This window comes from Sturnus vulgaris, chromosome 3, assembly GCF_052056855.1.
Source record: "Sturnus vulgaris isolate bStuVul1 chromosome 3, bStuVul1.hap1, whole genome shotgun sequence".
Classification (NCBI taxonomy): Eukaryota; Metazoa; Chordata; class Aves; order Passeriformes; family Sturnidae; genus Sturnus; species Sturnus vulgaris.
Window position 1 is genome coordinate 2,377,491 of NC_142245.1, and position 25,971 is coordinate 2,403,461.

A 25,971-nucleotide genomic window follows, 5' to 3' on the forward strand; every position below is an offset into this window, starting at 1 on the left:
CCACTCAGGGTGAGCCCAGCCAGCCTGCCTCCAAATTTCACATCTAGGAGGTCAAAATTATAGTCCAGGGCTTTTGAATAACTTTATGCTGTATTTTAGGCTGTTTGTCTGTGCCCAGTGTCCCTCCCAGAAAGCAGAGTGCACTTTTTCGTGCTGCTGCTGCCTCACCAGTGCCGTGGGCAGGTGCTGAAGCTGGAACTTTGCCATCCCAGCAAACACAGTGTGCTGTCAAGAGCTAAGGGAGCTCCTTTCATCCCACAGCATTATGGAGAGCAGTGATGGAGGGGAACATAAAAACAGTAGAAGCAAACACTACAGGTAATGGAAGTGCTTCATCCACACATTTGTGATGGATTTGTTGTTGTTGTCATAGGATTTTTCGTATGTGCAAAAACCTATTTGGACCTCGAGTGCCTTAGTGCCCTGAGAGCCTCAGCCTCTGCACCTCCCTCTGCCTGGCCAGCACATCTACCCCACACAGCTCCAATGCACTTTTATTTTTAAGCTGCTCCTGTCGAATCCTCTCTCTGCTCCTGGCATACAGAGCACATGTTAATGCAAACAGGCATCAAAGAAACTAGAAATGATGGGCACTTCAACATCATTAAGTATGAAATCACTCCTCTCCCGTGCAGGGCTGTATCAATCAAGTCGGCTTTGGGTCTTTTCTTCCCGGGGAGCCTCTGCTGCAGGTGCCTCTGAAAAGCACTTTGCTGTCCATGCTCCTTGTTTCCTGACAGGGATGGTTTATGGTCATCCATGAGTACACACCATCATCTCCCTACTGATTTGGTATGTGGAAAGACGGATACATACCTTTATTAAAGGCAATCTTAATCTTTCTTATGGAAGATTTCATAAAAATGTAGGCTTAGAGCAGCTTTCAGAGGCAGCCACAAATTGCCAGCAGTAATACACCAAAATTAGATGTAATAGATGGGGTTTGTCTGTTGTCGTCCTCTGATTGCTTCCTACCATCACTTGCCTTAACCGGATTTGTCCCTTAGCACCTGGCCATTGTTTGGGGAGAGCTTACAGGTAACAAAACATGTTGGCACAGTTGTTTTTATATAGTATATATATATATATATATATAATAACTGAAGTCCAAGTGCAAAAGGAAGTGAGTGGGTGGCTGTAGGGACGTGTGGGTGGATGGTTGCAGAGTTGGGGTGTAGATGAATGGATGTGGATAGGAGTGTGGATTGGTACATGGACAGGTGGAGGGGTGCACGAATTGGGTGTGGGTAGCTTGATATATGGGTATATGAGTGCACAGGTGGGTGCATGACTGGGTGGGTGCGCAGGTGCCTTGGCTGGTGCAGAAACGGGTGTGTGAGTGCCCAGGTGCATGAGTTGATGCAGGAATAGGTGGGTGATATATGGGTGCACGCATGCATGGGTGGGCACACAAGTTGGTGCACGCATGGGTGAGAGGTGCATTGGCGGGTGCAGACACGGCTGTGTGGGCGCGTAGGTGCCTTGGCTGGTGCACGAATGGGTGTACGGGTGCCCAAGTGCATGAGGTGATGCAGGAATAGGTGGATGATGTATGGGCGCACGGGTGGGTGCCCAAGTTGGTGCGTGCACGGGCAGAGTGGCTGCTGCAGGCACCGCCGTGTGGGTGCGCAGGTGCCTTGGCTGGTGCGGACACGGGTGGGCGCCCGGTGCGGAGCGAAGGGCGGTGGTGGGACAGAGGAAGCCCCAGGACAGATGCCGGGGCAGGTGCGCAGCTGCCGCCCGCCGGCACAGCCCGGCCCCGCCGCTCCGGGCGGCAGCGCGGGCGGGGCGGGGCTGCGGGCCCGGCGCGGGGGCGGCGCTGCGCCCGCCCCGGCTCAGCTCGGCTCGGCTCGGCTCAGCTCAGCCCGGCTCGGGGGGCGGGCGGTGGCACCTGCGGCCGCGCCGTGCGGAGCCGAGCGGAGCGGAGCCGCGGCCCGGATGTAGCCGGAACATGGCGCTGGGGGCGGCGTGACGGCGGCGGCCGAGGTAGGGGCGGCGGGGCCGGGGGCGCGGGGATCCGCCCGGGGGCTGCGGGCGGCGGCTGCTCCTGCCCGGGCGGACGCTCGACCTTGCGGGGCCGCGGCGCTGCCCGGAGCCCGGCCGGCCGGCGGTCTGTGCGTCCTGGCAGCGTTCGGTGCCCGCAGACAAAGGCACGGCCCGGGCATCCCCGTCCGCACCTGTGCGGAGCGGGCAGAGCCGCGGGCGCTGCCAGGGGAGGCTGGCGCAGGGCAGCCGGGGGCTCGCGGGTTCCTCTCCTAAGGGTTGCCGTAAGTGATTTTGCTTTTGATAGCTTGCCGGGATTTCTTACAACAATGGCTTTTCTTTTCTTTTTAAAGCCATTTTTGCTTTTTATCATTCCCCCCCCCGCCCTCCCCCCGCAGAAGTTGCTCCCAACTTTCCGTGAATATGATGTGCTTTTGGGTTTCCCTCAGGGAGCAGGTGCCCAGAGAGCCCTACAGCCTTTCCTGGAAATGCTCCTACATTCGCCTCTATACCTCTGCTCCCTCTTCTTTTTTTTCCCTTTTTTTTTTCTTCATATAAGGGGTTAGACATGCCTGCAATCGACTCCACTCTTCTTTCAGTGTTCATGAACCTCGGATCATCGTAGCTAAAGAAAATGAGCGGCATAATGACTGCCGTGCTTGAATAACGCTCCAGCCTCAGGCCAAGAGGTGTTTTTTTCATGGTATCGATCAGACCTTGAGAATTTTTTACCAACCCGCCAGCAGCATGCAGGCTGCCTTTCTTCCTCTTTGTTACGTACCAGCTCTCTGTTAACATAAAGAAACAATGGAATTTTTTTTTTCCCCAAAATTTCCAATGTTAGGTAGACTGGGCTGTCATTGCCAGTAAGGATAAAATTCCCACCAACTTGAGAGGGGCCAGCAGTGACACTCCTCTGCTAGTAGCCTTTCCCTTTCATTTTAGAATTTTCTTACAAGCTTTAGTATTTTAAAAACGAAAGAAATGTGTTGAGATAGGTGGTCCGCGCTGCCCAGACAGCACTTAAGGAATCATTGCCCCAAATTTATTGCCTTTGTTGTACCGTGAAACTTCCAATAGCACTGCTCGGGGCTGCAGCAGGGAGCCCTACTGCCCTGCCCGCTGTGACAGCCGGTGTTGGTGGCTGTGAGCATCGCTGCTACTGCCGGGCACAGAGCTCTTGTCATGTGCAGGTGTTGGGGGATGGCTCCAGCTGTCCGCTGAGGAGGACGTTTCGGAGGTGGCAAGTGGATGTAGTGCCACTCCTGGGGCTCCCTTGCCGTCTGCCCCCCGCCAAGAAGTGACACTGAGAAGCTGCAGGAGCTCCTCTGTTTCAGTTTGAGGTTCACAAAATGGCCCTTTGCGTTGCTCATTTTTTCCTGCCCGTACCTTGCTGTTTCTTCTATGTGGGGTTTGCAAATGCGTGATTCCCCCATGGTGAGCTGCTGCTCTCCTGGTTTGCAGGTGGCAATGAGGGACCTGGCTCGTGGAGCAGGGCACTGGTTTCGGAGCTGCTGCTGCTGTGCCAGGTAAAGCTTTGGAAGTTACTCATGGTTCACCTTACTGCATATTTCTGTGCCTTCGTCACATTTGTTTGGCTGTAAATCCTTTTAGGTTGATGAAAGGTCTTTGTTAGGTGTGAAATTGTGTATTTATGTTATCACATTATTAATTGGAGATAAATTGAGTAAAAGCATTGTTTTAATAAAGGGAAAGACTCCCTCTCTTGTTGAGAGTGCTGAAGCTAAACTTTTTTCCTTTCTCCTGCTTCAAACATCTTTCCAAATGTTTTGGATCCTGGCGAGACCACGATTTCTCACTGAGATTAATTTTCATCAGATGATTTCAGTCCAGTCTGCCATAGTCCCAGCTCCCCTTGTGCAGGAGCTCTGGGTACTGTTACTCACCTCTGTCATGTTTTAGCCTCACTTTGAGGAAGCGAGAGCTCACCAGTCATGGCAAGTGTGCATGTCCTCAGCTGGAATGCCTGCTGAACCGTGCTTAACTGGGCAGCTCAGGAGTCATTCCACACCAGGAAGCAATGCCACCGAGAGGCCCTGGCAGGCCTGTTGTGGAGAGCCCTGTTAGGAGTCATCAGCAAATTCCCTTGGCAACCCCCTGTGGAGCCAGACCTAGTAAATCCCATTGCTTGGTTGATTCCCTTATTACTTTGGCACCTCTGTTTGCTTCCCAGTGGCTTTTCTGATTCGGTTTGGTTTCTTTGTTGTTTTGTTTTTGGTTTTGTTTTTTTTCCTGGACATCTTCATCCATCATGAATAGTCACAGTTAAGTCAGTGTTTGAGTTCTTAGCATCTCAATGGCAGATTGTAAGATGGAAGTGTGTAACGAGCAACGTTCCTGCGCAGCGTTTTACTTCCCAATTATTTGCCAATGTAACAGATTTTGGTGACTCTTACTTTGAAAACTAGTATTTGGGAAGTACAATGCTATGTAAGAAATTTGCTCCCCAGTGTCAACTTCTGCTGTCAGTCAGTTGAGAACAAACTTCTCATGGTAGTTAATCACAAGTCTGACTTCTGCTTTACCTCGTTGGTGTCACTTTTGAGCCCAGATTTGCTACTGAAGTGGGAGACAGACTGTTCTCATTGACATCAGCTGGGGCACACAGTTTGGGTTTAAAGCTGAGTTCAAGGAGAGCTCCAGCTCTTGTGGCAGAAGCCCAAGAGGTGCTGCTGGCACAGATCTATTGGGTACAGGTGTCAGCTGCTTGAGGGATGTATGGAAAAAAGAACTGGAAAGATGAAGCAGAAGAGTGCTTGCATCTCTGCTTCTCCTCTCTGATCACCCTCACATTTGACACCTGAATCCTTTTCCTGCTTTGAAGCTGCTCCAATTAGGAACCTGAAGTGTTTGGCATCTACTTGTTCAAATACATAAACTGGCTCTGGTCTTACCGGTTTACTTTGCCAAAGCTACAAACACAAGTCTGCTGTGTGGCATGTGTGAAACTGCCAACAGGTGTGTGTGGGTACAACAGCTGAAGGGGTTTAGAATCATAAATCTCAAGCAAAACCTCTCTTTTAAATACCTCCTTGGGATATCCTGCTCCTGGCATTAGCATTGCTGACTCATGATGCTGTTTGGTCATCCTGGAGGCATTTTTGGGACTGTCTCTGCTTTGCTTCTTGCTGAAGTCAGAGTTTGTTTGTTGGATCTGCTGCAGGGTTTGGCCAGGTTTCCCCGGGTTTTGGTGAAAGCTGAGCAAAACCTTTGTTGTCAGGATGGAATAGTATGTGATTGCAGCCAGGTGAAACCATACAAAAATGATGATGGAGACTTCAGGTGGTTGATACTCTCACACCTGTAGGGCCTGCACTTTCTACCATCTTACTGCTATACTCTTTAATTTTACCATTAATTCTAGTCTCTTAAACATAGGGTCTTGCTACTCTCAATAGCAATTTGAAGCCAGAAATGTGTTTTAAACAACTGTTTGCTTAAAAAACTGATGGCATGACCAATAGAGCCTTGGTTTTGATGGCAACTTTCCTTGTAGCTTATCCAGTGTCTGATGCAGGTTTGTATCTTGCTCGGTTGGAGCTTCATAGAGTACCTTCCTTCTTTCTAGCTACAAAGCTTGATATATTTAAGACAATTTCCCCCATTATATTCAGTTGTGATTGGTGGTGAGGTGTGCCAGAGCCTCAGCTCTGCAAATGCACAGCTGCATTTGCTTTATTATCAGGGAAAAAGCTGAGAAGTGGAATGATTCAAATCCATTAACAACTGTGCACAAAACCCCAGTTAGTTCTGAGCCCGTTCAAAAGGCAACTTCCCCCATGCCCATTTAGAGCAAATTTCAGAGCACTTTAGTGGTGTTTAATGTTCAGGTAACTCTAATTAAGCCTTAATCCATTAGGCCACAGAGATTCATTGGGGACTTGGCTGTTAGTGCGGGTGTTTCAGCCTGCATGTCACTGAGCCCAGAGCACTCATTGTTGCATTTGAAGGTCTGTCCCTGTAACAAAGAAAACAAAGTATTTTCTCTGCAATTAAATGTTAATTTTGCTGGGTTTTTTGGGTTTTTTGCTGGAGTGAAGCAACTGAGAGGGCAGGACTGTGGCCAAGGCTTCTGGTCTAAGACTAGTCGCAGTATTTGGTTCTCTTGTGGTTCAGCTGTGCCTGTTAAAAACCCTGGCACTAAATTCCAGCTTTAAACCAAGTCTTGTGCCTTAGAGGGTTTAAAGATTATCCCTTTCTGAGTGCTGCCTGTGAGTGCAGTGATGTGAGAAGTGTGTGCTCCCATTGCGTCACGCAGAGCCAGCCACAACACACCAAGTCAGCTCTTTTGCATCTTTTCCAAATTTTTTTTTTCTTTTCTGGGCCACGTGAGAATGCTGCCACTTTTGGAAGGTGCAAATCTAGTGGAAGTACAAAGGTAATAACTGTTTCAGATACAGAGCTTGAATATCTTTTGAAATCACACCAGCAAAGCAGAAATACATGAATCAAGTTTAACTCTTCAGGGCTGCCGTCTCCTATTTGCAACCTTCCTTATCTCCTAAGCAAAGCTTTTATTTAAACACGAGCTGTAGATACCAGTTAATATTTACACTTCATGAACCACCAAAACTGGGCTCCTGGAAGAGCTGGAGGCTGTGAGGGCTGGTAGCAAACCTTGTTTTCACCGTGTGGAGCTCAGGGCACGGGGTGCACCCATCCTGTTTGTGCATATGCCATGTGCCGGCGTGAGCGTGGCCAGAGTGCGCCGGGGAGGGGCGGCGTCGCTTGCTCAGAGGCACAAAGTGATGGAGAGTGGAAGTGAAGTCCTGTCTCCCATCATTTTCCTTCTGGGCTCTCCTGGCTTTGCTCTGCCGTTAGAGGTTGCTGCCAGCAAAGGGCTCTGCCTGCAGCAGGACACGCTGCCCTGGTGTCACAGGGCTGGGAGTTGTGATTTTGCTGAACAAAGATGCTCTTCCAAAAATAGGTTAAGCCAAAGAACTTCGATGCCAAAAATAGCACTAGAGATTTTTTCCTTATTCTGACTGTCCTTTTTTTGACTGTGTTTTAGATTTATTGTTCTCTGCTGGAGGCAGCTAAAGAAATAAAAGAGATACTGCTGCTGTAGGCAAGGGAATAGTGGAAGTAGACAGACAGAGTCACCTCTGATGGGGGGAAAACCACATGTGTCAGCTACCCCCGTAGAAGTACACAAAAATGCAAAATAACAATGTAAACAAAAATGTGCCATGTCACTAAACTGCTGTCTTAGCAGAAATGTTGTTTTTTTAGAAGTTAAGGTACCCCACAAAGGGAAGGGTGGAGAGAATCCTGGTGACAAAGGGGAGGACAAAAGAAGTGCCAGCAAACAGAAACTGAAATGAATAAATGCCACAAGAATGATCCTGGTGATAGCCGCTATAAACCTTTTATTACAACACGCTCTGCTGCGTGTGAATAATTCACTCGTCCCAAACTGGTGGCAGTAAAATCTGCCCAGCGCTTTTTCATAGAGGTTGGTCAGGTTACAGCTGTTAAAATTTAAGGCTTCTTTCTGGGGATTCTCCATAGAAAGTTTTATATTACTAAGTTAAACTCCAGCTTTCTCATTCCCCAAGGTAGATGCATGCTCAGAGGGCTGAGCTAATGACTTGCACTGCAGCTATTTAAGGTGCTGGGCTGAGCCTGGAGCCGGGAGTCAGGAGGCACTGTGGCTCTAATCCCGGCTGTGCTGCTCGCTGAGCCACCTCCAAGAAGTTATTTAACCTCTGTGTGCCACTGCTTCCCTCTGGGTGACAGCAGGGATTATGATAATTGCTTTTGAAAAGCACCTTAGGTGTTTAGTTTTAATTTTTTTCCGAAGGTGCAGAACTCTCCAGTTCTGAGCTGGAGAGGCTTGATCCATCCTAGGAGGCTTTTCGTACTTCACAGGATTGTGAAAACAATTCTTAATGTATTTTTTTTTTTGTTTGGGCCATGTAGATAAATAAACTTAGAAGATTTTTGATGCATCTTTTGCACACTAGTCATAGAAGGGCTCTTAAGATACAATTGAAGGACACAGAAATGAGGTATAGTTCAAAAGAGTTGTTACCAGACACTTCATGAAATGCAGGTAAACTGTCAGAATGTTTAAATTGTTTGCTTTTTCAACCAAATCCTGCCAAGGCCACAGAAAGCTGGGTTTGCATTAAACTTGTCTCTCACTTGCGTGTAAAGACCCCAAAGGCAGCAGATTTGTAGCATAGCTCACTTGGATTTGGAGGGTATTTGGCTTTGTGTTTTACAGCAAAGGGTGATTTTCTAGGCTGAAGAAGTAGGAAGGTTTCCCTGAGAGCGAGATGAGAACAAAGTAAATGCGCCCTGAGCTGTGCCTCTATCCCAGATTTTGAAGCATGCAGGAAAGAATAATGGTACATGAATTTGTCTCTGTTGCACTGAACTCCTCCTTTCCAAAGAACAGAACTTCTTCCTATTTAAGCTTTGTGTCACAAGGCAAAAATAATCGAAGGGCAGAGAATTCCATGGCTGAGCTGCAGCTGAGGCCGGAATGTTGAAGAAGTTTGTGGAGCATTGTGCTGTTAGTGGCCTGGCTGGCTGGGAGGCACCATCCGTGTCATGGGATGTACCACGGGGTTTGGGGCAGCAGCATTACTGGGGATTGATTTTATAGTGTGATAGTGGAAAGTGCTCTAGTGCCAAGGCAGTGACTGTAATCTAAGCCATTAACTGCTGAGGAAACCCAGGAAATAAAAAGGGTGCTCCCATTTTTGTGCAGGAGCTTGAAAAGAAGCAGCCAAAAGCCAGGGACTGTGTTGCATCTTCCCAGCAAGAGGGATATACGCCCTGTCAGCATGTTTTAAGAAAGGCCTGACTGCCAAAATAGTTTTGTGTTGCTACAGTACTTGCAGGTGGTGATTGCCTTTTAAGTTCTGCTCTCTGTTCTGACATTTTTAGGACAGTAAATGAAGGATAAGAAGTAGAAACACAAACAAATTAGAAAAATCCCGTGTGCGGATGTCTGTTATTACAGTCGTGTGGCTGGATGGAAAGAGTCCTGTCCTGCTGGAAGTCAGGGAGGGGTTGGCAGTGAAGGAAAGTGGTTACTGCCAGTAGCTTTCCTGCCAAAATGGAGTATTGATGACAGGGCTCAGTTTAAAGCAGATGGTGTAATCCATACCCTAAAGAGTGCCTGGGGAAACACGTGCAAAACCATGTGCCTGAATGCCACGAAGGATTTATTCCTAGGGGTGAGGCAGAAGAAGCCTTCACTTGGATGGAGATGAGAGTTGAGTCTTGGTTCTGGAGAGCAAGGAAAGTGCTTTACTGAAGCAGGGCTTTTATGAAGGACTCAAGCATGTCTCTTACTTTCTGTTATTAGAGATACAGTGCAGAAACCACTGAAAATGCAACATCCATCCCACGTCTGTGCTTTCTTTACCCAGTCTCTTTGAGGACCAACTCGTAGCACTGCCAGTATTCACAGGGAGACTACATAGGGCTTTTTCAAGTACTTAAGAAGTACAAGGCATGAGGTGAATAATTTAAACACTGGTTCAGAGCATTGCTAGCTGGAAAGTGACTTACAGTCTCTTAACAGACTAACAATAAATGCATGTTTTTTCTTCTTTTTGGAGAGAGGAGTATGGAATGTGTTGCCCATCAGCAGGGCTGCATCCTTCCAAGAGGAATGTTTGCTATAATGAATCATGGAAGAGAATCATAGAATCACCTGGGTTGGAAGGGACCTTAAAGATCATCTTGTTCCAACTCCTCTGCTGTGGGCAGGATCAGCTTCCACTATCCCAGGTTGCTCAGAGCCCCATCCAGCCTGGTCTTCAACACCTCCAGGGATGGAGCATCCATAACTTCTCTGGACAACCCGTGCCAGTACCTCACCACCCTCACAGGGAAGAACTTCTTCCTAACAGTTAATCTAAACCTACTGAGTTTGAAGCCATTCCCCTTGTCCTCTCACTCCATGCCTTGTAAATAGTCTCTTCTCCATGTCTTTTATAGGTTCCCTTCAGGTACTGGAAGGTCCAGTTAGGTCACTCTGCTGTCTTCTCATGAACTCAAGTTAGAGCCAGGACTTCTTTCTTCTTGGGCAATCCAGTCTAAATTTGGACCTCATCAGTGCAGTGAATCCCTGGCATTGTGTGTGTAATGGGAAAAACCTGGAACCTCTGTTGGTCACATTTACTATAAACTTCTGTTTGAAGAAACATTTTGACTTTTTCCTCAGCAGCTGGTAGGACTTGGTCTGCAGTGTGTTGTTACTGTGGGGTTTTTTTGCACAACAACCTGATGCTGCTTCTTAAGAGAGATCTTCAGCTGAGGATTAAAGGGATTTTGTGTTGTTTTGTTCCATAACTTTTTGCCATTTTTATTCCTTTCCTGTTTACTTTGCTTTGGTATTGATCTGGCTGTCCTGATTTAGCTAGAAATTAAATTGCAGCTATTTTTCCATGGAAGATTTCCTTAATAGGAAAATTAGTGATAATTGCTAATGCTTTTTAAAGACTTTTTTTTTTTAAATGGGTGAAAGACTGTCAAACTGTCAATCAAGACAAATATTGGATAATGCTCCATTCCCCTGACAAGTTCCCTTTATTATATGAGGCATCTGTTTCGCTCTGTAAATTTGAGCTGCTCAAAGTTTGCCCTTTAATATTTACTTTTTCTGTCCTTTCTGAGTATTACTCAAGTAGTCCTCGTGTACCTGTACAGCAGGGTCAAATGGCTCTAATAATCTTTGAAGAAAATGACTTGGAGGTGTGATTAGCTTTGCAGTATCATGGCATTCCTTAACCTTTTAACAGTCTCTTGCCCTGTCATTCTGTGGTGTACCCACCTGTCCTTGCTGAAACCAGTAACCAGTCTAAAAAGTGCTGTGCCTGCCTTTGTGATGAGCCTATTAAAGCCAGGCAAGTGTGAAACTCTTTTGAGTTGCATGAACATTCGTGGTCCTTATAGGCCATTTCTCAAGACTTTTGCCTATAACAAGGGTATTTAATTTTCTCTTTATGTCTTTTAAAGTAGATTTGGAGAGAAAAATGGAGGTTTTCTTGTATTCCCCAGGTTGCAAAGGCCTGGGGTTTTCAGTTAAACTGTTAAAACAGGAGATTTATAATCAATGCAGATACTGGACCTGCTGAGAATAGCATCTCTCCAAAGTATTGGCTGCTCTTTCCTGGTTCTGGATTTAAAGTACTATGAAGCAAAATCTATCTCACCTCCAGTCACTATTGGCATTGCATGTGAAGTGCCACAAATGTACAAAACTGGTTCAAAGCAGAACAGTCTTCATTCCCAGACCATTGCCCCACCTCCAGCAGTATTTGCAAGTTGAAAACCATTGCCTTTCATGCACCAGGAGTTTCTGGAGTTAGCATCTGTGGCAGGCTTTGCTGCTCAGGCTGGGCAGGGGATGGAAGACTGCTCCAGCAGTGTTCCCATGCTGCTGGGAGAGGAAATACAAGTGCTAGCACTGTGAAAGGACCAAGTACAGTATTTATTTTGATGTAGATAACAGTAAAAATTACCATGATGTCATAGCAAAGCCTTGCAGTCATTACAACAAATAATGAGAAAAATAAAATAAAATTATAGAAATAACCATCTCCCTTGGTCTGCAGATAAATCAAAGCTTAGCCCTTGATCTCTCATCGCTCACTAGCCCAGAACATAAATCCAAGGATTTATCATTAAGCCTAATGGGTCATAAAATCTGGGCTATTTTGGAGGTAGTTGCAGAGATTTGCAGCCCAGGCAGAGAGCAGGCTCTAAGCTGCTGGGCCTTGTGTAACTGGGTAAATAGCAAGCTTCAAATAATGCTATAAAGCTATCAAATGTAATAACTAATGCAGCCAGGCGAGCTTGGGGAGGGGATGACAAAATTGCCCATCATGACAGAAGAAACCCTCGTGTAGAAAGACTTTTTAGTAACAAGCTGAAGTCCCTTTTGCTTTACTGGACACCGGGTACATGCATCTGTTTTGGTTCACGTTTTATTCATTTTTATTTTCTGCACATCACTTCTTCCCTCACTGTGGGCTCAAGGGAGCGAGCAGCAAAAACCAGAAACCCAGGAGGCACCAACACCTCTCTTACTTTGTCATCACTGTTAAATATTTATGACAGTGCTTCACAGCGTGCTAGTAAATGCATGATAGCATATTATGTAAGAGCAATAAAATTTTAGAAGGAGAAGACTTCACTACTGTCCTTTGCTAGTAAATATTTGCTACTGTCTGTAGCGAGGCCATGTAAAGGCCATGACTTTTTCCCCAGTTGTTTTAAGTGAAATGGGTGTTTTACGTGGAAATGGGAATTTAGCTTTTACTGGCATTTGTAATTACATGTGTTTTAAAATTGCTCTCCATCTCTTATTCTGGGGAGAATTTGGTTCGGGTCAGGTTCCTGTAGAAGTTGATGGCTCTGAATTTGAAAGTGAGCAGCAGGTCTTTGGTGTATGATGGGGAGCAGATCCCTCGGTGAGGGAGCCTGGGAGGAGGGGATTTGAGCTGTGAGTCTTTTGGGTTAATTAAGAGTTCAAAGTAGCTTGTACTTTTACTAAAGAGTTGTGGAGTATTGATTCCCCTTAGTGCTGTACTGCTCCAGAGAAGGGGATTCTTGGGAAATTACGTGCAAATTGTTGTGGCTGGACTGACCTGAGTTGGATTGAAGTTTGGGATACGTGGCATAGCTTCTGGGAGAATTTGCTGCAGAATGCTGACAGTGAAAACAGAAAGCTAATGTAGATTTGATTTTGGGACAGCCAAAAGATTTGACTGTGGGACAAGTGAGAGAGTAACCCATTAAAGGAGGAGTCTGTCTAGCTTAGCATAAATAGTCAAATGGATTTAAACAGAGGTGTGTATATTTGTGCCTTAATGAATGCAGGAGAGATTCCCCCCACGCCCTTCCCTCTCAAAGGCAGACGTTGGAAACCTGTGATTAGTTGTGTTTCAGAATGGCAGAAAACAAACTTAAGAGTTAAAGATGATTTGTACTTGGCATGAGCGCTATTATCTGTCACGATGGCTTTCCTAGCAGTAGTGTATGTGTTTGGGAAGACATTTTGGGGATCTGTGCCAGTAAAAGCCAGCCTTGGAAGCAAACTGTGTGTGAGTGGCTGAGAAAACAGCTAGCAGGAACGATGAGCCAGCATGTAGCAGGCTCGGGGGTGGGTGGGATGCAGGTCCAAGGGCAGGGGACTGAGGGCCCTGCAGGACTTGGGTACATTCTCTGCACAGCCGTGGAGAGATTAAATCTTCAGCAGGTACTGGATTATTTATCTGATGTATGCACACGAGTGTTTACAAAAAACAAGTGCTCGATGATCAAGACTGTTATCTTAGCTTTTACCAAAGATGTTGTAAGGATGCCAAGTGGGAAAGTGAAACCTGCCAAAATCACAAAGTAGCACTAGAAGTTGCTGACTTTTAATTTTGAGCCTTTGCATATACAGGCAGCTCTAATTATGTGTGCTTCATACACATGACTGAGCAGCAGTTGTTTCTGCATTTATTATGTCTAAACCCACCACAAGTACCTGCTGGTGCAAACTGGGAGTGCCTTGGCTGAGCAAGGCAGGAGTCCCCAGAACCATGGAGCGTTCTTACAGGAAGAGCTCCTGGATCTATCAGCTCCCACAGTTAGATCTTTGCCCAGTTTTATGCTTCTGAAGGCCATGTTGGAAGATGTGGTGATGTTTTAGTTCTTTTGGTGCAGTTTGAAAAGCAGAAGCTGTGGTAGAGCTTGCTACTTTGCTGGGGACACTCACTGTATTATCTTGTAATTCAGTATTGACCCCAGTTGTCCAAACACTTTTCCTGAATTTCAGACCTCAGGATCCTGCTGGACTGTGCCATGGGGGCCTGAAAATTCCCTCATTTGAGAAAGGTTGTGGGATGGACACGTCTTGGATGGTTTTGAGTTTGATCCATGGGATGAGTGGTGATTCCATGTCTGGCTGGGTCTCAATTCACTTCTATAATGTACCTGGCAGTTCCAAAATTTCCTGAACTTTGCTCTTTCCCTCTTACATTTCTCTCTTCTAATGTTTTTGAATTTTTCAGCTTTATATAGTCTCCTTTTCCTCCCCCTCTCACCACTTGCTGCTTCTTCTCCTCCGCCCCAGTTACTAAAATCTCTCCCCGATGCATCACCGTTGTCAGCAGAACTCTTCATCTGCAGGCTGAAAGCAGAGCAGAGCACACTGGGGGAAGAAAAAATGACCCTGAACCCTCCTAAAGTTTTCAAGTGGCTAGAAGTTGTTTGCTGATCAAAGGTGGCACACAGGAGTCTCTTCTCTTTGCTTCCTCCATCCTTTTTGTGGCAGCTTTCTCCCTGTTCTCAGCTGGCAGGGCTCACCCCTCAGGCTCTGCAGGGCCTCTGCTAAAATGAGACTGGCTTTTGCATTTCCAAAAAGCAGTTCTGAGTAGCCTGGTGTGTAAATCCCAACTGCAAAATTCCTGCAGTCAGGGTGGTAGGTGCTTTCCAGAAGATGGGAACCCCTTTGGTGGGGAGAGAAGAAGCAGAGAGAGTGAGGAATTTTGGAAAGTCATTTTGATTGCTGCAGTCATCAAACCATGACTTTGAGAGAGGTGTTACGAGCAGCACTTACATGTAGAAAGTTTGTAGGTAGATGACAAACAGATCCTGTCCCTCCCCTTGGAGGTTCTGAAGCCACAGCTGGACAAAGCCCTGGTCCTGCTGCAACCCGTGAGCACAGAGGCCCCTCCAGCCAGGGAGAGTCTGACATTGGTCTGTGTTTGGAGAGAGGATCCAAACGAACAAAAATATTTGGGTCATTGCCAAGTGGAAGTATTAGGAATGACATGGCGAATTTGTTTTAATGTAATCTGGACTTAATCACTGGTTTAGACTGTACTGGAGGCTTTCAGCTCCAGTAGGAGGTTGATTAGATAAATATATTTATTTTCCTGCTATTTATTTTCCATGGATGAACATACTGGGGTAACTTAAAAGCATGTAGCAAGGAAGAAACAAAAAAAGGGGACAAATTAAGTGACTGCTGCCAGATTAATTATTCTATTGCATTTCGACTCATATTTTTAAACCTACAACTTTGAAAGGGAATGTTCAAAATTATCTTTGCAATGACCATCTTTCCATCTAATTTAAAGTCATTCAGCTTTACAAGAAGCAATTACTCTCCACACTAACAAATGAAAAAGACATGGCAGCATCAGAAAAACTGATTATTCAAGCAATCTTCCTTACATAAAATAGCCAGCTAATCTCCCAGCTTCAGTCCTCGAGTGCTATTGCAAATACCCTCCTGAAAGAGAACTTCATTCTTGGCACATTGGCAGTCTGCCTCTTGTCCCTGATGGCTCCCTGTGTAGTCAGTCACGGTTTGGGGGTTAAGAAATCCTTTTCTCTTTTATTTCCGTATTTTTTCTTGCACTCAGTGCAGTTTTTTTTTTCCTTGTGACCAATGGAAGCAAAGTGCAGGTAATAAGGTATGTGTCCTGATTAGAAAAATAAGGAAAACTCCAGAGTTGCTGCTCTTCTATTGCTCTGGCCATCACCCTTGAGGCCTTCTGAGGTTGTGGAGGAATGTGTATGTTTTGTAAGTCACTGACTAGTGCAGTGTTGCACTTGAAGTGGTTGTTGTTATCCTAACTCTACTTATTATAGAAAAAGAAAAGGAAAATAAAAAGTCCTGCTTGCAAAAGAACTCTAAATAATAAGTTGCTGTCAAACACTAAAATCCTAATACCTGTGCCTTTCTCTTCTCACTCTTCCACTGCTCCCTGGGAGAAACCAGGGTGGAGCAGGCATCAGTCATCAACCTCTGTTCCAAGTCGTTGATGAAGAAGTTAAACTGGGCCCAGTATAGAACGCTGGGGGACACCATTAGTGACAGGCCTCCAACCTAAACCCTGTGCCACTGACTGCCATCCTCTAGGTTCTGCCATTCAGTTCTCAATCCACCTCACTGTCCACTCAAAGCTCCCTTTAGCCTTCTATAAATTCAAAAATGCCTCTTCTGCAATAAAGTATTTCTAATTCCTGAATGCTCTTAATATTAAAAACATCTACAGAAAAAAAGTCAGTGAGTCATCATTGTCCTGTGCTGCCTTCAGGAGGAGTATGATGCTGATGGGTGGCTTTTATTTTTCCTGCTGGTAGAAGCAGGAGGTGGAGGTTGGTGGTTTCTTCCACTCTGCTCTAGGATCCACTTGGGATAATAAATATATTTATGCTTTCCAGCATGCTTTTATGTATTCTTTCTTAAAGTCAGTATCTGCACATTGGCAGCTGTCTTTGCTGTAAGTGAAGTGTCTCAAATACTTGCTCCTAATTCTCTTAGCCCTAAAGTGGTTTTATCAATGTCTGCATTTCTGTGGCTGTTGGTGAGACATTTTTCGGGGTGTCCAGGATCATCCTGTGCCCCCTCTCCTGTCTTCCCACATCTGCACCCCTGCTTGGGAGTGCCCTGCTCTGTCATTCCGTGCACTGCCCGATGGCACCGCGATTATCCAGATTTCATTCTCCTTGCAATACCTGCCTGTTATTACTCACTGTACAAGCATTACAGTTATGTACAAGGATCAGCCACCTGGTCAATAGAAAAACTGCTGGTACAGCTAAACAAACTGCAGCAAAGCCCCAGGGAGGCACAGCCAGAGCCTGACCCTCTGCAGACTCAGTGCTTCAGCGTGTCTGAATCATCTGGTTATTTGCTGGTTTTGTTCCCCCTTTCTATCTCATAACATTTCTTAATTTTATATTTTCAGTCTAATTATTGCAGAACATAAGGTTGATGTTTATGGGGAACTATTCATGAGACTTTCAAGACTTCTCTCCTGATCTCCAAGTTATTTGAAGGATTGTTGTGTTTGCAGAGTAAACATTGCTGTCGCTGCCGTGGGAGTGGCTTTGTGTTTCCCAGCACTGAATTTAAATTAACATTTTTAAAAGCAATTTTGTCTGAGCAGCGATGTCCTCCAGTATCAGAAAGTTCAGCCACTACAGCCACAGGCCATGAAGATGATTGGTTTGTCACTGGGGTTTTCTGTCCCTGCTGCCTGTGCAGGAAGAGCAGAGGAGCTGGTGGATGGATCGCAGCCGCTGCTCAGCCGGCTGAGCTGACACGTCCCTGCCGTGCTGCCTGGAATTGGGAATGACATTGCAACTCACTGGGGTTATGCTGGTACCATTAGCTCACTTACCTCTCCAGCTCTGAGTTGTCTTTGACAGCCAGCTCTGTCCCTGCTCTGTGTTTCTGTATGATCACAGTGTTGGTAATCTCTTCCCTAAAAAGTTGTGTGGTAGCTCTTCATCTGGAGCCAGTTGTAGCAGTAAGCTGCTTTTCAACATTCCTCATCGTCACTGGGGTTTTGAGTGGTCTACCATTTATCCAAAAATACATATCTATTCAACCTTTGTCTGCTGTACTATTTTCATATACCCCTGTTCAGTGGGATTTGCCAAGGACTGTCTCTTTTTATAAATCTTGCTAAATTCTTGTCTTTGAAATTGCAGAATTTTACAGCTTCCACCCCCAGAAGTAACGCTGCCCTGAGATATGGTTAGTGATTTTCCTTCTTTCCTGCTCCTAACACTTCTCTGTATTAATTTGCAGTTTCCAAGACAGACACTTGGCCCCAGTTTCCTTAGGGAATGCTGCCCTTCCTTGGCAAGGCTTGATCTGTTCCAGGAGTCTGCTTGAGTCCCTTTTGCTGTGAACCTCTTCACTCATCTGTGTTTTGAGCATTTCAGAGGATTTTACTGTGGTAGATGAGCAAGAAACACGGAAAACAGCCCAAATCACATATCAGCCCTAAATTCTGCCTGCAGGCTCCTCTCCCTCCTTAATACTGCTGTTGCCTGGGAGAACTGTAGCTACCAAGCCCCTCCATGGCAATTCCCAAATGAGATGTATCCCAAAGGATGCAGAAGACTGTCCCAGATTAAGATTGTGGTTTTCTGAGGCTCATCTATTCAGAATATGTTTAAGCAAATGGAGTATTCATTATTCTAGATAAAATTAAGGGGGAGGAGGTAGTGGTTTCACATTTTGAAAGCAAACATTTAAAACAGATGCAGCCTGCTGGGAAGGATCACATTGAATTGCATGACTTTTAAAAAGAAAAGAACATCCATTTTATTCAAGTCCTCAGTATAAAAGATTAGGAGTTAAGAGACATTTTTCGCCCACTTTGAAAGTAAATGTATTTTAAATTTAATTCTTTGGTGCAGCTGCTGCTTTTTCTCTCTGGAAAGCCGTCCTTGTGCTTTGAGCAATGTAAAGATGTGGGCTGGGTGCTAATCCAGTTTAAGATTCCAAACTTCCTTTCCACTCTTTGGAGATTTTCCCACCACCACCTTCTAGATAAATGTAGGACTATCTTATCTTTTAACACAGCACTGGTTTAGGGAGATTTGTTGGGAATTCATTGTCTCAGTGCAAGGAGAAGTATGAATGTGAAGGTTTCATGTTATTTTGTAATAGGTAAATTAATGTAAGATGGTATGAAATCAGCTGGTTTCTCTTTTTCCTCCAGTATAAATAATGTACTGTTGCCTACATTTAATAAAAAATAAGCCAGGACAACCCAGGACCTGTGCAAGAGTCCCATGATCTGAGGGTGCTGTTGGGGCAGCCAGGAGCTGTGGCAGGATGCTCCTGTTACTGCTCATCACTGATGGGTATTGTTGGAGTTACTGCTTCAGTTACCACTCGCTTGGGGCTGCAGAATCATCCTGCAGAATGGCTTGGTCTGAAGATGCTGGTACATTAGGATTGCCAAAGTTCTGGGGAATCTGGTGATTCTTGAGCTCTGTTACCACCCATGGACTGCAGGAGGAATTGCTGAGGGCACATGACACCAAGTGTCAGCACTGAGAGAGTCTGGCTGAAGCAGCAGCAGGATTTTGCTGTCTCATTACCCTTGTTGTCCTGATTCAGTCTGCTCCAGGGACTTCCCTCTCCTAGCTCCAGGTAGAGCCTCCTCCTTTCCTGTTCCTCTTCTCCTGAAGAAAGATAGTTTATTTTGTGGATTGAGTGTGCTGATCTAGAGCTCATTCACGCTGTTGTACCATTCTGAATACATCAGCTGAGCCCATAATACTCAGTCTGAAGCCATTATTCTCTAGAAGTGATCTTCCTATCTTCCTTTATTATTGTTACTATTATTACTAATTTTATACAGCCAGCACTGAGCACTTTTCCAGTAGTAACTTGTATTTAGTGACTTATTAAGGTTTATCCAAGTCACAGATTCCCAGCGGATGCTCTGAGCTTGTTTCTTATTTAAAAACATCATCTAAATTCAAATCAGGAATTAACACAGTTCTGCAAATGACATTCACCCCTCTGCAGAAGGACCAGCATTAATCCTGTGTGCTGCAGCAATGGTATTTCAAGCCTTGTTCGAGGGCTTTAGTGGGCTTAAATCAGCCTTAGGCAAAGCACAAGCGTCTGCAATAGTTAGACAGGACTAACACTGCCTACTTTGGGCACCAAGTTGAAATGTGTCAGAGGGGCTGTATCAGGTCATGGCTTCCCTTTTTAGCCAGGGAGAAGGCAAGGTGTCCACAGAACCTTGGTCCTGGAGTCGGTGGCTACAGACAAAATCTTCACACAGCCCTATTCCTAAACCATTTGCCCCGCTGCTGGAAGCCTGGTCTTTGCTGGGAGAGGGGTAAGGTCCCTGTTGCAGAGCTCTAAGGAAACCAATGGGGTGCTGGCAGAACCAGTAGGATCATTCTTTAGGGGCACTTCCAGCTTCTGAAATTCAGTTCAGGTTAGTCTGGTTCCTGTAGGGCTCTCTGGAAATCCCCACTGTAATATAGTAATATATTTGCCTCCTTACTTGTCATCAGCAGTCCATGCTGTTTGAGTTCCTGGAGTTCCCACAAAACCCGTTGTGCTGGACCATTGGGTGGGTTGGAGAGCTTTCCTCCCCCCCTCCCTCTCCTGCCTCTGTAGGGTAGAGTCTGCCCTTGGCACAGAAATTGTGACGTGGGGCTCCGAGTGCAAGAGGAATGTGATACACTCGCTTCTCCAGCATCCTGCTGCTCAGAAAAACATAAACGCGAAGCAGATGTGTCATTAAATCATTTTGAATCATTGCAAACATTGCAGGAGTTCAGTACAAGCATCCATAGCTCTAAGCCACCTCCACAAAGCTCTTTGCATCTGTCATAAAATTTGGATGAACTACACTGGGTAAACTGTTTTACTGTTACCTGATAGCCACCTACCTTTTAGAGCTGAAACTTGCTGAGGGAAGATAGAAATAGGTTGCAGTGCATTGTGAGAGCTCAGAGTGCCTGATGTGATTTCTTGGTCCTGTAAAGTTGCTGCCCAGTGTAGGAAAATACCTCCCTTGAATTCAGGGACCTGGCAAAGGAAGCTGTCTTGGATCTGAGGTGAAAGTATGTGATTATTTAATCACTGGTTAGTTGGTGATAATGAACAAGTATTTTACAAAATGAGCTCTTAAAGGGAGTCTCTAAACATAGATCCTGGTGCTGCAGTGCTGGAGCTGAGCACAAAGCGTGGCCCTGCTGTTCCCAAGAAAGACTCATTGGATCACTGTTCCTTCGCAGCCAGGCGTTGGTGACAAACCTGCTGCCCAAGTTACCAAGCAACAGGTGTGCCAAGGCCAGGGGGAGGACAGAGCTCCAAGGGTTTCTTAACTCAAAACTGTCCTTTCTTGTGCTTTGCCGAGCTTTTCCAGCAAGGATACAGTCCCCTTTAATTGCTGGACTTGTGAGAATGGCTTGACAGAAGAGCAGCCAAGCAATCTTTTTTTCCTTTGTTAGATATTTTTATTTTACCTGGATCATTACTTATCAAAGAGCACTGCTACCACTTGAAATAAACATGTTTAAACATTCATAAGTAGCTTAAGAGATGCTCTTTTTGATGCTGTCTGGGAAAACATCATCTGAATTTTAGAGGAGAAAAAATTCAGCACAAATGTTTTTTCCCTCATGTGTTTTAATATCTCTCAGCAATTACTTTGCAAGTGGGAAAGAGAAGGGAAATTGCTGCAATCAACTGACCTTAACGATTGCCTTGATAAAAACCTGACTGAGCCAACAGTGTGAGTGAGGTTTGTGAGAGTACCTGAGTCTGCACGCTCTTCTTTATTATCTCTTGTAATTTCAGCTGCATTGAAAGCCTCATAAAATCAGAACATCATGGTGGTACCCATATTTCCAAATGTCTCTGAAAACTGGCTTTCAAAAGGAAGGATTATTCCATTTGTGCCTGAGCAAGCTGCAGTACATAAGTGCTGCTCCGTGTCCATGGGAGATGCTGGGTTGGTCATTCCACCAACGAATTCTACCAGTTCCTGGTGATTCAGAAAGTCAAGCCAGAAGGGACTGTTGAGTCATCCTTGTCCTCACCCCAGTGTTCCAGAGCTGCTCTGTTTCCACCTGCTCCTCTCAGCACAGGGCACGCTGTGTCTGACTGCACTTCCCTCTGCAGGAAGAGATCCAGGCTTCACATGGCACCGCCAAGAATTTAAGCGTTTTCTGCTCTATTTCATAGCTTGTTTGAGAGTTTAATGATTCATGCTATAAAAATACTTTCCTTGTTGGCTTTTCCCTGTCTTCAGCTTCCAGCCAGTGATTTCTTTTATTTGTTACTGCAGAGATAACAAAGCCTTTTTCTGGCGCTGTGTTTTCCTTTGTGAAGGGGTTTTACGCTATAATCAAGTTACCTCTCAGACAAGCTGAACAGATTGAGCTCCACATTTCTCATTAAAAGACATTTTTCTCCCATCAGTAATTTTTACTGCATCCTTTTCAGTTTTTAACATTGTTAGCTTTTAACATTGACCCCAGAGCTGTTCCAGGATCCATCCCATCAGCTGTGACACGTGGGGGTGAGGTGAAGTTGCCTCCTGGCTTGCATGTGTTGCATTTCCAGTTTATATGGACATGGCCCAAGTGGAATATCCCCCATCACACGGGGAAGTTGTGCTCTGGTCTCCTGGATGTTTTTACAGAGGCATTTTGTTGCTACCTGCTGTGGCCAGCTCTGTAGGTACCTCCACAGTCCTTATGGTGCCAAATAGTTTTGTGTTTTCATTGGTTTTTTTGTAATTAAAAGAGGAAAAAATTGACAGTGCTGAGCTGTTTCTGGAGAAAGATGAGTTACAAACTTAATAAATGCAGGTATTCCCTGTGCTTTCTTATTTGTTGGTTTTCTGGTTTGGCAGCTAAGCTAAAGTTCAATTAAGTGTCTCTAACCTTGCTGCAGGGAGAGCTGGGGAAGCATTTGTTATTTTAAATCTCTTTACTTTTCAATTGTCAAATTCAATTAAGGGAGAATTTATGCTTTCATAGCAGCTATAGAAAACTCAAAAACCTGAGTTGTTCCAGGATCTGTAGAAGGATTTCATGCTTTCAGCAGAGCCGTCTTCAGTTTTGGCAGTAACTTCAGAGTTGTGGCAAATAAGTATTTGCTTATCTTAACATTTGGGGTGTTTAATGTGCATATTTTCATGATTTGCAGCCAAGCTGCAACCACAGAGGGCAGAGCTCAGCAACATCCATCCTTAACCACTGCTTTTAGCCTGTTTGCAGAAAGTTTTGTTTGCACGGGCTGCACCTTGCCCCAAAACTGTTGAAATCAAAAGTGATTTTCCCAGGGAACGCAGACACGTATGTAGGGGTTTTGTAGTTGGTTTTGTTTTCATTTCCCTGCATCCCAGAAACATCACTTCTTTCCTTCAAAATCTCATTTCTAGGTATTTTCCTGGTTTTGGGAAGGGGGAGAAAAGGGCTTACTGTGCATCAGAGGATGACTGTGGGATGCTTCAGTCCCATGGGTCCTGTGAAAGTCTGAGATTGGTGTTCTCATGGGCTTTGTCAGTCAGTGGTGCAAAACCAGGTTGGAGATGTTGCTTGAGTTCATCTGGAACCACCTCCTAACCAAGGACTCGGGCATTTGTGTTGAGTTGCTGCTTGTCCAGTGCCTGGATTCAGAGAATGAGACTTCTGGTGTAAAATATTGTTCTCAGGCTCTCAGGATATTCTGATTTCTTTATATCCCTTTGCAATAAACGTTGAGCTTTTCAATAGTCTCAGAGCAGATGCTCTTTCTTTTGCTGTCTTGTCCCCTCTCCCCTTCCAGCTAATGGTAAAAAGTATTTTTAAGTACTGTTTCACATAAACCTTGGAGGCTGAGTGACTTAGAAGCCAGCTGGGAAGCTGAATGTGTCATCTCTGGAGTAAAACATAGATTTAGGGAGTTTTCATGGATTTTTTTTTCCCCCAATGTTGCCATTTCTGGTGGGCCAGCAGATGGAACTGCCCACGAGGTTGTATTTATCCCTGCAAAGCCAGCTGCTGCAAAATGCTGGGGCGAGGGTTGCTTTGACTCCTATGCTTTGGAGAAGCTTGTTGTTATAATGAGAATAATGTCCCTCTGTTTGGCTTAGCAACGTTCTGTAAATCAGTATTTGTTCTCGAGCATGTGTGTAAATCCCACTTAGTTAATTTAGGCCAAAGCTGCAAGTCTGTATTTGTTCTATGAAAAAGCAAAAAGGATCCGAGCAATCTGGGGGGAAAACATGATTTCTGAGATGTCATCTAGTAAGATATCTGGTGGCATCCTAGAAATTAAAGAGGTTTTCCTGCTGGTGTGGATGTGAGGCCATGTCCTGCATTCTCCATAAAAGCACAAATGTGGTGATTACAGTGAGTGCCAGTTGGCCTTTAGGCATTTGTCACTGATCCTGAGAGGTCTTGGAAAGGCAACAGCTAAAAAATGTGGGGGCAAGAGCACCACAAGCAGAGAAACAGCCAGAACAGTGTTAAAGCTTTTTGATATTCAGGATCAAGAAATCCAAAATGATAGCACCAGTGGGTTCACTGTGCAGGTAGAAGAAGAAAAGTAGGATGATAATAATAATAAAATAGGAATTTTTGGAAGCTCAGGAAGGCAGAAGCAGGAGAGGAGTGTTATGTGCTGGGTGAAGCCCACGGTGTCTGTGTGGGAGCTGGGTGGTGGCTGCTGCACAGGGACTCTGTAAATCCTATGGAAATGAATATTTAATAGAGAAGTAAAGTGATTATATATATGTGTGTAAATGCTGTTTTTATCTCCTTACTGCCCTATAAATGGCTGGCAGCTATCAGCCCAGGAGGGCTGTAATAATTATGGCTTCACTGACTTGGCTGATAAAAAATCAATTCCATTGGGATGATCATATGCTTTCCTTAATGGGAGGCACTGGAAGCATTAGCCCCATTTTAAGTATGCACCTACAAGAAAAAGGGACTTGCTTGGAATCCAGCTTTCCCCAAAAATGGAAAATTTTGAAAATGCTGCTTAGCTGTCTCTTTCTTGGCAGCCTGTGGACACACAGCATTCCAGTCACTTTTCCTGGCACCTCTCAGACATTTTCCCAGATGAACATCTTTGGTTCGATTTGGTTTTACCTTGGCTTGTTTTGGTTTTGTCCCCAGAGGAAAACTCCAAAACAAACTTGATGCAAAATTTACATTGTTTTGGTCAGTATTTCACAAGAAAAAGTTTCTGTTTCTATAGGAGTGCAAGGGAGACAGGTAGAAACCCAGGTGGAGCTGGAGTTCAACATTATTTGTGGTTGTATAGACCCATCCTCAGTCTCCACTTGGGAGCTGAACTGAGGTTGGTAACATCAGAAGTCCTCAGAAAATGCTTTGATATCAACTTCCCCCGTGTTGTCTTGTTTCCTAGGGGCAATATGTAATTTGTTCACAAATAGACTCTCTTATTTAGACAAATTAGACCTTTTTAACACCATTTGTGTTAACTGGTTTTGACTGCACTGTGCTAATTACAACAGGGATGGGGACATTGTAATTGTAGAGAATTGTTCTCTGATTTGGGGACAACAGACAACACTGTGCCCAGCTTCTAGTTTGCTTTCCCTATGTTCAAACGTGGTACTCAAACCATTAACATAATCTTGGGGTGGCTGTAATTATGTGAATAACTGGGTGGGAAGGAGTCATAGCACACTACAAAAATAGCACCAGGGAGTGCAAACTTGTTTCTATAAACAAAATAAGAGCAGAAAGAGGAGGGAGATGCCAGTGGTACTGCATCTTGGAGCCAGCATGGATGTCAAGTACAGGTGGGGACTTGGTAATGCCATTGGATATTGCAGTGGTCTTCATCTTCCCAGTGGAAATTTGGGAATTTCCAAATTGTTTGGAAACAGTTTATTGCCTGTTTCAGTTGTCCAGGAAAGCATTGAAGGCTTTGAGGAAGACACACCCAAGGTTTCATCAGTCACTGCCTTTGGGGCACATACATCTCCCAGGCCGAGGCTTTGATCCCCAGCAGGATCCTCTGTTTGCCTTCACTTAATTCCATGGCTCTCATCTCCTTCCCTCCATGCTGTGTGGAAGAGGAGAGGGGAGAGCTGTCTCCCAGACCCCTGCTGAAGCTCAGAACACCCAGCCCTGTTGGAGAGAGGGAGTCCTCCCAGTGCACCTGATCCCAAGCCTGGTGGAAAGGGCATTGCTGCCCATGTGGACAGAGACTGGGATAAACAATGTGCATCAAGACATTGGTTTCTCAGAGCTTGACTGTATTATTCTATGTTTTGAAATCTTTCTGGTGCTGCTGAATCAATAGGTCTCCAATGCTGAAAGAATGTATAATGCTGGCAGGGTAACAAAGCAACGTTCTTTAGTGCAGAAATCTGGAATTTCAGCATCCCCAACATATCGAGGGTGTTGGAGCCTTCCCGCAGTCCATAAGAACTTCTTGGCTACAGAACCGCCTCTTAAAAATTTTTTAATACTTTTTCCACCGTTTTCTGGCTTAACAGAATCACAGAATCGTCAAGGTTGGAAGAGACCTTTGAGATCACTCAGCTAGTCCAAACATTCCCCTAGCACCATTAGACATACCCAGACCCTTCTTGAGCACTTCCACAGACTCTGCCACTTCCCTGGGCAGATTCTTCCAATGCCTGACCTCTGTTCTAGGGAAAGCATTTTTTCTGATGTCTAATCTGAATCTCCCCT

The 25,971-nt window shown here is 45.1% G+C and overlaps 1 protein-coding gene across 2 annotated transcripts in view; it reads left to right on the forward strand.

The window, feature by feature from the left end:
* PAK5 (p21 (RAC1) activated kinase 5) overlaps positions 1-25,971 on the forward strand; it is a 159,196-nt gene that overhangs the window by 71,637 nt on the left and 61,588 nt on the right. The window contains exons 1-2 of one of the 2 annotated variants that reach the window (XM_088162801.1): positions 1,848-1,986; positions 3,448-3,512. The exons of the other annotated variant lie outside the window; for it this stretch is intronic. The gene's annotated coding sequence lies outside the window, so the exon portion shown is untranslated. Of the gene's footprint in view, positions 1-1,847; positions 1,987-3,447; positions 3,513-25,971 lie in introns of those variants that run through there. 2 annotated transcript variants of the gene reach the window in all.